At 37.7% G+C, this 13121-nt stretch overlaps 1 long non-coding RNA gene across 3 annotated transcripts in view; it reads right to left on the bottom strand.

Moving 5' to 3' along the window:
- LOC148066477 (uncharacterized) overlaps positions 1-10787 on the bottom strand; it is a 47967-nt gene extending 37180 nt beyond the window's left edge. Inside the window, exons 1-2 of one of the 3 annotated variants that reach the window (XR_015713305.1) lie at positions 10726-10787; positions 6138-6259 (exon numbers count right to left, since the gene is read on the bottom strand). This is a non-coding gene — a long non-coding RNA (uncharacterized LOC148066477). Of the gene's footprint in view, positions 1-6137; positions 6529-8687; positions 8752-10725 lie in introns of those variants that run through there. The other 2 variants (XR_015713306.1, XR_015713304.1) reach the window with 2 other exon arrangements.
- Between the last annotated feature and the right edge of the window lie 2334 nt (positions 10788-13121).

The raw sequence follows: 13121 nt of genomic DNA, 5'->3' as shown, positions 1-13121 counted from the left end.
AATAATGACTAAGATAATTTTGTAAAGAGAGTTGACTTAGTATATATTTTTATCTGTGTATTGTTTTGTTGTTTAAGCGCCTTGCGAACCTGGTCTGGGAAAGACGCTTTGCAAATAAGACGTACTTACTTAGTTGGCCCGCAAAATATATATATAATATAATTGATATAAATCGTTAAAAAAAAAAGAAATTTCAACCACAAATACCTTGATTTGTGGGAATTATATTCAATTAAAATATATCAAGTGAATAACCTTGTTCATACAACAATAATAACTATAGAATAAGGCCAAAAACATAAATTATGGTGAAGCCTTTGACACATTCTTTCTGCACTTCCTCCTTTTTTCTTTACACTCTAACAGTGCAAAAATGGTTTACAAACTTCTCTTCATTTAAACAGCAGCATGATATACATTTAGATAAAAAGATGTGTCAAAGTATAGGATGTTTCACTAAACACTACTACACAATTGCACCTAGAGCTTTCTTCAATTTACCAGCTGCATGAAAAACAGACATTTGTGACAGGAAAAATGCCAATAATAACACCATGTTAGGACAAGAGCGGAAAAAGAGGAGGCAAAAACAGAAGTCTACCAAGTGGCACACAATCTATTCATTGCTGCCGTTTAATTTCTTTTGGGTGCATAATCCTTTCAGTTTCAATAGCAAATTTAACAGTCCCCAAGGCCCAAGCACCAGACTGGTCAATACAAAACCAGACACCTAATTACTGAGCACACCACACCGTACCACCCCCTCCTCCCTTCTTCCTCCTCTTTTCTGTTCCACTTTCCTCTCTCCAGCAGCTGTGGGGTTCATGTACACAAGAGCAGCAGTCAGGCAGTATTAGGTTTCCACTTCCCAGATCTCCCTTAAAAGCCTGTCCCATAATGGCCCTTCAGTCACACAAACACGCGTTGGGTTTCATACATGTAAAAGCATATGCAGCTCGGACGTATGAACACACTTGAAGATCTTTTCAGCACTCTTGGAGTACTTTTTGTCCGTCACTCTATACATTTGCCGAACTGTTCGCCCTCCTACTGCAGTTTTAATTGGGTTTATATTGCTTTCCAGAGGCCTCACACAGAAACCTAATTGTATGTTTACTGCGAGATAACAACATAAATGTTTCGTAATGTCTTGTGGTAATGCAGAGCTTCAAAGGCGTGTAATTACCATGTAATTGAAACCTTGTTGTCAGGTCATAAATTAGAGCTGCTTAGCCAATAAATGTAAGACTTTCTCCCAAGTCACTGATCTCCACCCTAAATCGGTTTATGTATAGACAAAACAGGTCTTGTAGTAACTTCTTCATTATTAATAAATTATAAATGACAGTTGTTTCTTTTATCCCTTAATTCGTTATCAAATAATGTCTTAAACTTATGTTGTCTATGCCTCCATAGCTAGATTACTTGAGCCCCCAATAACTCAGGCCTACTGATGATGGTACTTGTACATGTTGGATGTCCTTGTAGTTTTGCGACTGACGTCCGATGCTTTACAGCTCCTTCTGTAAACAGGCACACTTGCTGCTTTGATCGTCGACGGACAGACACAAGCAACTTAGTGCAGCCACTAATTTGCTGATGGGTTTAAAAAGTCCCTCACTTAAGATCACTTCCCGTAGATAATGGGAAGAGTTGCCCCCCCTGTGACCTGCACCAAGAGTCCTTTGTCTCACTCCCAATGTTTGCCTTGGCCCATTGTGTCTGCATTATCCAGCACCGCCACCCCCTCCTAGGCCCTCACGACTGTGACGCGACAGCCTCGCTGCACTGCACCGACCTGCCCTTGAAAAGGAAATGTATGGAAGCCATTTCCCCAGAGTTTCCCCTCAACTCAGTGGCCCCTCTCTCAAGCCAGGCGACTGCATGCATAAAATACACACACACACACAAAACATAAACTAATGAGTCTTGTCATTTTTAAAAATATGAAACTGATTTGTGTGACGCATTAGCTAATGACTGAAATCAGTCTTGCAAATGCAATGTTTTTTGGTATTTTGGAGAAATGAATGGACAAAATATTTAATTTAAGTTGCTGTAAAATGTGGTCCCTTGTAAAGTGGCCTTGTCATTTATGAAATTCTAAATTATACATTCAATTTGTGACAGAAGAAGAACATTTATAGAACTATTTGCTGAAATAAGAGCAAAAGAGTTTAAAATGTTTAACATTCATGTTCATCTTAAAAAGAAGATTTACAGATGTATTTACAGATTTATATGTACATAGACTTATATCTACAATACTTAATGAATAATAATAATGTATGAAAAAAAAAATCTTAGTGGAATAAATAAACGTCAAGTGAATAAAAGCAACATTTACTGTGTTGATTCTCTCTATAATAAGTTGCAATTTTCAAAGTAGTTAAGTTATTATCACAGTTAAAACATGATTTTAACCATCAACATGTGATTCCAGCAGAAACTCTGTTGAACTGCTCATTTATTCAGTGGCTGGATAAAATCAGAGTTATATCTGGGGACTATCAAAGTCTTTCAGTGGACGATACAGGCCTAAATTGCACCACCAAAGTTGTGTTGCCGAGTAGTTAAGAGCTTGGAAATAAATAAAACAGTACGTGTACTTGAGAAAGTTTAGATAAGACGCAAGTCTGTAAACTGTCTTCCGTGGCAGGTTTTCCACAACCTCGACTGCAGATGAGCAGAGGCCGACGAAACAATAGCGACGGTCAGATTTGATATGAAGATTGAAAACGTTACAAATGGATGGTGGAGACAAGTCAGATACATTCATTCTACAATTTCTTTTAAAACACAACTACAATCCATTCCACAGATGGCCTCTTTTTGGCAGGATTTAGGATTGTTTCAAGGTGATGGTGAACCAGAGCAGTACATTATAGTGAGCTCAGCATATTACTCTGGTAACATTCAATATACATTGAATAACCTGTAAACCAACACTGGGGATCACAGCCGTCAATCTAAACATTCTAACAAAGTTATCGTTCATCCATTAGGGTTGAAATCCGAGTATGCAAAGCATAAAGAGATGGGGTTACTCATCGACCCTTCCAATGCTTCTTCGTGTAAACCTACAGGCAACCTTCTTTCTTTTAAGCACACAAACCACAGAAGTGTGTTCCAGATGTTCAAAACTGGGACTGAAGAAAAAAGATTACCCACAAGATTCAGCCCTGTCATTCGGCACCATGACTGGTAACAAGACGCTACATGTGGTAAGTTTTTAACATTTAAAATATAAATTATTCATCTGTTATAACACCCACTTACAGGCACTGAAAAAGGAAATAAAATCATAAATGTCAGTGCTTTCGGGATACAGATGTTCTCTGGACCATTGTAATGAATGAAAGTATTTATATCTAATGTTTTTAAGACTAAGTAGATGAAATATATGCATAACAATTGTGTATATATCATTTCAGTGGGAGTTGTTTGCTGTCAAACAATCTTTGTGAAAGGCCATGCACTCTGGATTAATACCAAGATTCAAGAAGCAAACGGCCATGACTTTCTGCTTTAGTTATGCAGCTTCGTTCCACATGATATACTGTAAGGAGCACTTATACATACTTGTATGAGAGATGCAGGCTTGTTAGGATGTCACCTGTCACCTTTCCTGCTGAGCATGTCCAGTTAGAATGTAAACAAGGTGGACGCCCAGAGAAGATGAAATACAACATATGGAAACCAGCACGACAGTTACACTAGAATCTTTGGATATCATAGCCTTTATGTTTTTCTGTTCATAACTCCTGTTCTCCTGAGGGATCAATAAAGTTCTTTCAACCTAACCTAACTGTAAACATGTCATGCTTTCAGTATTATTTGATTAATTTGTCATATTTCAAACTTACATTAAACAATATGAAGAACACGGTTTACTGATTAATGGAAGCCTAAAACAGCTTCATACATATTTGGATTCATTTACTTAGATTTTAAATAAAATGTTAGACTGAATCATCTGATATACATTATTCCTAACTTTCATATATTATTGTTTTGTTGTCCTGTTGTTGAGGCGTGCTCATTTCTGTTTCTCTGCACCTCAAGCCTGAGCTGAATTCAAGACCAAACGTTCAAAATGAATCATTCTATTGTCACAACAGTTCAGGAGAATAGTTGGAGTAATAAATAATATATATATAAAAGTTGCCCTCTCTATAGCATCCATTTTATTGCTTTGTGAACTTGTAGTTGCACTTCACTATCGCCTCAATCTCTGGATCTATTTTTTTAAGTCTGTGCTGTAAGACTCAGGCTATAAATTATTAAAAATAAATATAAAATTATTACACTGTGATCTTTAACTGTGAACTTGGCTTTCCTTTACCTTTTCTAGCTTGTTTTTAAGCACTCATTGCTTTGTGCTGTGGGCAAAAACTATGTGGGCACATTATATCTCTATATATATAATACGTGCATATAAACATACTGTTTGTGTTACTTTTGTGTTAGAATGCAGGGAGGGAAGCAGGCTTCCGTAGAACTCTCCTGAGGTTCTGTGGCACTTCGTCACTCACATGGCAGCAGCAGGTCCACAACCCGTAAATCAGCGCTACTTACGTTGAGCTTTTCCTTTCACTGCTCGCAAACAACAACTGGCCTAATTTATAACCGGCATGAGGGGAGAGGCTATAATTGGCAGCTAAGGTCGTGAGGGTTATCTGACAACAACACAGGGGGTTAAAAAAGAAGAAGAAAAAAAACGAAGTGAATTATCTGTAACAAAACTGAGCCAAAAAAGTCAAAAAAAGTAAAACCCTTTGATTTAATTAATCAGGCGTCCTTGATGTGGCCATGACCTGTGCCAAACCAGCAAAACTCATTAAAAATTAAATCAAACCACTGCTCTGTGCTGCCATAAGTTTAGAAACGTGCTCTTTGATGAAAGTTTGAAATAAAGAGCTTCTAATTATCATGTTAGTCCCTGAAGCTGAGCTATATTTCCTTACATACACAACAAGTTATCTGAGACTACATCAAGACATAAAACAGTGCCACCATGTTCCTTAAACACAAATCATATAGCCCTTTTTTCACGTCAATAAAAGAATACTTTGAATAAAGAAGGACTACCAACTACCATGTTAGCAAAAGAAAAGTGAGGGATGAGGAGAGTGACTCACAGCCACAGGAACAGGTTCTGATTCTGTCAAAGAGATGAGAACGCGAGGTCAAAACCCCAAACTGCCAGTGAACTGTCAGCAGGAGACACATAAATTACAGCTCTGCCTTTCAGCAAGTTCCTAAAGGGAATTAACTCCGACTTTGCTCAGTTCACTTCTCACCTTGACACTAACACTTAAACACACGCTTCTAGTAAAACTGCCGTTAAAAGTGCCACCTCTGGGTTTAAGATGTATTTTCCTGAGACATACTTACATGGCAACAATCATCAAGTTAAATATGAAACAAATGCAAATTTAAGAATACAAAATAAATGCATAATCGATATTTTAGAACACAATCTGCCACATGATTGTTATGATCAAATAAAGCATCATTCACAATATCAGGTACAAAAGGTTTACATAAACTATTGGTCATAATTCAACTAAATAATTACCTAAAATGAGCTCCTGGTTGACATGAAAAGTTTTCCAGCACTTCTTCAGGCATCGACAGCAACATGCTTCTCTTTCAATTGATCCATTAACAAGGCCTCAACATTAGTGTATGACTCATCCTGACTTTTACGATCTGAAAACGGATGAAGTTTGACAGACCTTTGAGGTCTCTGAACTTCAGCTAACAATTCAAACTTCAGGTGCAACACAGACCGTTGTTCATTGGAGTAACACGTATCAAAAATGAATAATACAATAACAGTTGCAGCAAAAAAAAAAAGTGAAGTAATACCACAGTGGGCCAAGTGCAATTCTTTTTGACCCCTGCACAGTCCCATCCCCCCAGTCTGCCTCCTCAACTCCACAACCTTGACCCTTTAAACAAACTGTTTACTCCTTCAGCTCGTAAATTAGTTTGTGGAGAGATTCTCGATGCAGCACTTTCTGCATTAAGAGGCATGACGTGACTCCAGAACAACAGTAGGCATCGAGAACACAAAACTTAACACGTCGCTCAGAAGTTGCAGAAAGTTTAAAAAAAGAGTGAAAACTTACCACGAGGTGCAAACGTCCGAGCCGGAATATTGAAGACTGTTCTTTTGTCTATTCCCGGTCCATTTTTCTGAGCTCCTACATGGCACCCCCACCCTCCGAGCAGCAGAAAAGCGGAGAGAGTGCTACAGAAAGGAGAGTGAAACAGGAGGGAGAGAGAGAAAAAAGAGAGAGAGCGGGAGAGAACAGGGGGGCATTAGTCCTGGTGTGTTGCAGCTGTGCACCCCCGTCAGTATCTCTTCAATTCCAGTCTGTTCTTCCATGTGTGTCGGCTGCAGCGCGGAAAAAAAGGCAACAGAAACAAAGTGATCCTCTTACACACAGAAAGAGAGAGGAAAAGAAGGAGGGAGAGGGAAGGAGAGAGAGAGGAACACACAACACCAGCTAGTGTGCTGGTCGGAAGGCCGGGGATATCAGGTTCAAGTTTGTAGCCTTCACATTGTCGTGGAAATCTGCTAGCTAAGTGGGAGGGAAAAAAGCTTCGAAGGAAATAGTGCATAATACCTTCCAGCTTCTTTCTACACCCCCCCTTGTCTCCCTCCCTTTCTCTCTCACTCCCTCTCAATCACTCTTTTTGCCCTCTCTATCTCTTGTTGGTAGTATGCCGGCTCGAACACCCCCCTCCTCCAGGCGCTGGAATGCAAGGCAAGAGTTTCAAGAGGCCCAGTTAGACAAGCTTCAGAGTCACTGCACCTTGACCTCCGGGTCAGGCGCAGAGTGTGTAGGGAGGGGAACGTATGTGTGTTTGGGAGGGGCTCTCAGGGGCGTTCTGTCTCAGCGTCGTCGAACGTCCTGCCAGCTTCAACGGATAACATGTGTGTTCATAAAAAGTACAATAATGGAGAAAATGTAACAACTATGCAGTCGTCGAGCCATGTGTCGATGTCAGCTTTTATGTGGCAGGAAAATCACCAGAAAAGAAAAGTGAAGAAACGGAGGAGGAGAAGCCACCATGAGTTGTTGTTGGCAAAAATAAGTGTTTTCAAGGCTTATGTCATTTATATTTGACTCACTGGTCTTAGATAAAGAAAATACTTCAAAGTTAAATGAGCCTCTTCCACCTGCAACAAGCAAGAACTTTAATTTCATGATTTTTTTTACGTGGATTCTAAAACAAACGTAATCCTCATTAAAATCAGTATTTTTTAAACATATCTAAATTGTGTCTCCTTGTTAAGGTTTGGTTTTGAAAAAGTCTGCAACCAATCAGGTCTGTTTGCATCTTTTGAATGACAGTTCCTCTACTTTCAAAGCCACTAGCCGCTGTTGTGCATGTAAAAACCTATTCTTCAAGTTCATTCAAGTGTCCTGCACTGCAAAGCTTGTCCTGAACCTTCTGCCAGTCTGACACTGACAAATAAGATATTGTACATTTTCCTGCCTCAAATAGTGGCTTGTTAACACTACTTAAAAGTAATACATCTTAGAAATAATGACATTATTTACAGCTGTCACAAGAAAACACAAAGGATTTTGATTCAGTAGTGTCACCACACTATTTCTCCACTGCTATGACTAGGACATTGGTTATTAAAGTTTGCTTTATCAGGTTTCTTCTACCTCCCGTGTGTAAATATGTAACGGTGAAATAGTTATATCCGGCTTCTTGCAAACACAGCTGGGATCAGCTTGATCAGCTCTAGCACTTGTAACAGGATAAACCAGTAAATTCAGTCACAAAATGAATGATTAACCACTGACTAAGTCGGTGGGTGCGCATTAACCAGTCCATGCACCTGAATTTTACCCTTGGGCCCTTTTAGAAGAATTGGGACAACTATTTGGAATAGTTGCTTTTGCTGTCAACTTCTATCACTTGTCTATCGATAACTCTCACTTGATTCATTTTTTAGATTCCTAAAATACCAAGAGTTTTAAAGTTTCTTTGCAAAATTATGCATTTATCAATGTCATATATGCCTTTTTTTACATTTTTAACTTTGATATGCTTTTGATGGCCATCGGCAAATCGCTAATTAAACTGATAATCCCCTAAATAACATGCTCGTGCCACCAATGATGGAGTCAGATTTAGCCAAGTTACCAGAAAATTCAATTTAAAGCTGTTTTAATTCAAATGGACTGAAAAATGTAAATTATAATCCACTCTCCTTAAATGAGTATTTGGTTTGTTTATCATACATTACCGTTTTGCCCAAAGCTAGTTGAGGGTTTTTTACATTTCACTGGAAAATATAATGAATTGAATTCCATTTAGTTAAATGTTCTTGAATTGATTTTGTAAGAAAAAAATGTGTCTCCATTTAACAACGGTCATTGAAATTAGGTTGATTTAAATAAAATCAATAAATTCAACGTTCAGTCTTAAAATGGTAGCAGTTTAAAACACACAGTTTTCTTTTTATACATCAACCAGTTAGATACAATGTAGAACAAAGTACGTAGACAAAATAAGTGCAGAATTATTATATGTAGAAGATAGATAAACTGTAATAATAGAAGACACATTATTGTCATAAGGGTGAAACATTTATGAGATAGTTGTTGTTTGAGAAAACACACACAACAATGTAAGAAAGGTTGTGGACTTACAGGACGTCTGGTCTGCTCAGATGAAATGAGCACAGCTGTTTGGTTATTTCCCGTGGAATCTCAACTAAAAGAATAAAACAATACAATGCAATATATTTATACAGCACGCCTCAGTACTTCATCATATTTATTTTGATTTGGTAAATGAAGTCAGTCCAATGAGACTTCTATGCAGAAACACTCTAAATTCAAATGATCTCATTTTCATGTTTTGAAACCGGATACATGCAAAATAATCTTTATCAGATCAAGTGCTTGCAAATATTACATACATTGTTAAAAAACAGCAATGATGTTAACCGGTGTTGCTATGCACACAGTACATTTTCTATGAGAGGAATAACACAAATGTCGTTATCGTTTCATTTTCTTATTCTTCACATTGACCTAGGAGCAGGCCGCCGCCATTCAAGCCCACTACTGTCGCCTGCAGGTGATGGACGGTAGTGCAGTCTATGACAAATCAAACTCATTGGTCATGTTCATTAATTGAAAATATATTCTAACTTGGTTTCTGTTAATAAAATTATGTTTTTATCTTCTAGAAATTCACTTGCTGTCTCACAATTCATGAGGGCTGCTGCCTCAGTTTTTCATTCCACTGACTTAAGCTTTGGAACGACCTTCCTCTCTCTCTGCGCTTTATGGAGTCTACTGACTCCTTCAGGAAACATCTTAAGACATTTTTATTTGTTCAGGCTTTTCCTTGATTTTATGGAACTCCTGTGTTGTTCTCAGTGTTATCTTGACCTTGTTATGATACGTTTTATTGAGTATTGTTTTGATTGTTTAAGCGCTTTGTGACCCTGGTCTGGAAAAGCGCTCTATAAATATAATTTACTTACTTACTTGTAAAAAAGGTTGAGGAAAGAACCCCCTCATAATTCCTTGAGATAGTTCATCATAAAAATGAAGTTTCCAGGTTAAGGTTTATGACATTTAAAAACACTGATTGAGTTCAACATCTATGCAGGTTACATGTTTACTCTCTGGTAACATGTAAAAGATGGGTGACGAGATATGAATGTAAAACAGCTTCAGTCGGGAACATCTTAAAATAGTGTATTATGAGATTAAATGAATGAAACATAATCATAAGACTAAAAGAGAAAAAATATTAACACGGGTTTACTCAATTCTGTTTTAATTTTATTAATCATTGTTTATATTAATAAGATGATTGACAAGTAAATGGGAATTCCATCTGTTCCATCTCTTCAATTTGACACTGAACGTTTGAATAGTTTCACTTTTATCTAGAACGTGCTCCTGTAAAAAGGTGTGACTCAAAAGATGACAGGTGTCTGCATTGATTGATCGTTTCTCTTCTTTCAGTTATTTTGCACTAAAGTACCAAACGATAACAATGACAACATGAGGCAAATTGTAGAAGTTAAAACAACTACCAGTTCGAGGATATAAACTGATGTAAAATCGATGATACATTAAAATTATTTACTGCATAAACCTCGTCTCAATGTAGTCACAAATATTTTCAACAAACTATTTAAGTGTACTTTGATACAAAATTGTGTTGTTTAAAACCAAATAACAGTATTATATATCTCCAAGTGAATGTTATTTTACCAACAAAACCTAGTAAATGTTCGTCTTCAATAATGTAAATTGAATAAGATACTATAAACAACGTACAGTACATGCATTATAGGATTTATTTTACATAATATTTGTGTCTTTGGACTAAACTTAAGATCAATACTCCACAGGCCACGAGTTCGAACTTGACTAGCAAAACATGCTATGCTAGCGTCAAGACATTCGTGAGAGTGAATAGTTTTGTAAAAGAAAACTTAACTATATACTGTACACTAACTGATGTTTATTCTACATTCAATTCTGCCTAAAAGGCGAAGAAAATAAACTGAAAACTCATTAAAGTATGCTAGCTTACCTGTCAGTCATATTAGCATGCTAGCATTAGAAGGGACATTTCAAAATTAAACCACATCATTTATGTCGAATTACTCTTAATACTTTGTAACAATGGCTTAATAGTTGTAACAACTGTATAACTTACTTTTAACATCCACCTTTGAGCTTTGGTTGAAGACGCTGTGGTTGTATCACGATGGAGGTGAATTAGAGAAAAGAGCAACAACTTGTGATCACGTGTATTAAACACAAACTAAATGTATATTCTACAAAATCTACTGTCGATAGAACATTTTTAAACCTTCACTATAAGGTTAGACATGAAGATATTTATATATATATTTATATAAAAAATATATCATGCATAAAATATATATTTGTTTCATACTTTCGTTTTCCACTTTCACATTTATACTTATATTAACTTGTTTATTTTCTTTCTCTATAACTGTTTTTCAAACTCTTTCATTGTTGCTGAAATGACATCCCATCTTAAAATAAATATTAATAAACAATATTGAAGTTATTTTATTTAATAAACTTCAGATTTAAAATCAGATGCGACTATACTGGGCTCACTTGTGTTTTGGCCTCATTATGTTTGTTTTTCTGATGTGAAGTGATTTTTTTTTTGGAATGAAGGATTCAGCTTGAAGGCCTGGTCCTGCTGCCAAGTCTCCCGGCAAGGCTCCGAGTCCTGCGGCGAGGCTCGTGTCCCTGACCCACGGGACATCCCTCGTTGAACCTCGGACCTCACTTGGACGAGATGTTCGGCAACAGGGGGGTCCTTATTGATTTTTTTTGGATCTGGACACTTGGCAGCGACAGACAAGTCGTTCATCACATTAAATGAGTCTCAGGAAGATGTTGCATGGATGCAGTCAAACAGAAGTAAACTGGAGAAAATTACTTTCAGTTTTCGAGAAACCTGTGGGGTTTATAAATCAAAACATTCCGAGGATCTCACACATGGATACATCGGTAAGATCAGAACTTAACAAGTCATAAAAATAACTTTTAAATGAGGGCCTTCGAGGACCGTTAATCCTCTCAGAAGGTCCCGGGCATACATTAAGCGTAAGGAAAAACAGTTGATTAAGAGAAGTCGTCAACAGTCCGGTCAGTCAGGAAGTTCCCCCAAAAGGGGGGAAATCAGACTCCTTAAAAGCTACAATAATGAAAACATGTGGACTTGGCAGCCATCAGGGCCAACATCAGTCAGAGAGACAACTTCTTCATAGCGGCTGCCAACATCAAGTTTAATGTCACAAGCATTAGTCAAAGTGCTGATATTAGCAGAGGTTCTTTGAGGACAATCTCATAAATACCTCAAACATCACTCTTTGTCTCCTGCTGCCAAACAGCCAGAGGCTCCCAAATTAAACTGGATGCCAAGCGAGCTGGCAGGAAGAACAATGGTGTTAGTGAGTTCCTCGGTGGGGGAGGACGGCAAAATTCAAGTCAAATACGACGGAGCCCCAAAGCTTAAAGTAATGATTTATGGCCTGGAGTTGAGGTGCTGCTTCATATGTTGCATGCTCTCCTGAGCGGACGCCAACAGTCATTTTCCTTGATTGGAACTCGAGCCAATATGGGAAATAGAAGTTGGAATGTCTGGAGTGATAATTGTGAGCGTTTCTGCTTCGTTTCATTTCTTCCATATCGTTAAAAGCCCGACTCTTGCCACAGTTTCTAACTGACCGGAAAACTTTAAGATCCTAAATCAACTCCCAGATCATTTATTACTGTTCATTATCATAAGCATGATTCATTGAATACAAATTAACAATTTGATAGAAGCTAAAGGAAGGTTTTAGGAATAGCTTTAAAAGTTGTAACTCTACGACGATTCTTTTAGAAATATACAAGGTTATATAATATTGGTTATTTTTTAAGAATTTACCTGTAGAGAATAGTCACAGCATAGTCAACGCAAAATGTAAAATATGACGACAACCATGACAAATAATCTATATTTTTTTTCACAAGAAACAAGTATTTGCAGGAGTTTTTTTCATTTATTGTTAGTGCTGTTGAATTTCAATACGTCATGGTGCATGAAAATATAATGGACGTGTGCACACACGCTTCAGAGGATGAATGAGTTCTTGTTACAACAGCACACAGTCGGAGGAAGAGTTTAGGTTTAGACGAGTTACTAATACTTATTTGACAAGAGGTGTCACTATGGAACCGTTCTAAATCACAGCTGCCATCGACATAAAGAATGAATGCAGGAGTGAGAAGGGTTCTGCACGGTACTTCTGAGCGCTCTAATGAGGGGGTCCTTCAGCCCACCCTTCTTTCTGTTGTCCGGTTGAAAAAAAAAAAAAGGGTCGTTAGTCTGGGCCGAGTCTCCATCAAAGTGGCACCTTGAGAGCCTCCTCGACTCGGCTCACCTTCTCTCGTTGGCTCTTGGCCCAGATAGCATTTTTCACCCCACACAACTTTTTGTCAGACCATAAAACACCAGCCGGGCCTCCAAGAAAGAACTATTAAGAACTAAGTGAACGGTCAGCAATTTAAAAATCCTTACTCTCG

The sequence above is a fragment of the Callionymus lyra genome, chromosome 14 (genome assembly GCF_982586985.1).
Source record: "Callionymus lyra chromosome 14, fCalLyr1.hap1.1, whole genome shotgun sequence".
NCBI classification, from domain to species: domain Eukaryota; kingdom Metazoa; phylum Chordata; class Actinopteri; order Syngnathiformes; family Callionymidae; genus Callionymus; species Callionymus lyra.
This window is presented reverse-complemented; position numbering and strand designations above follow the sequence as displayed.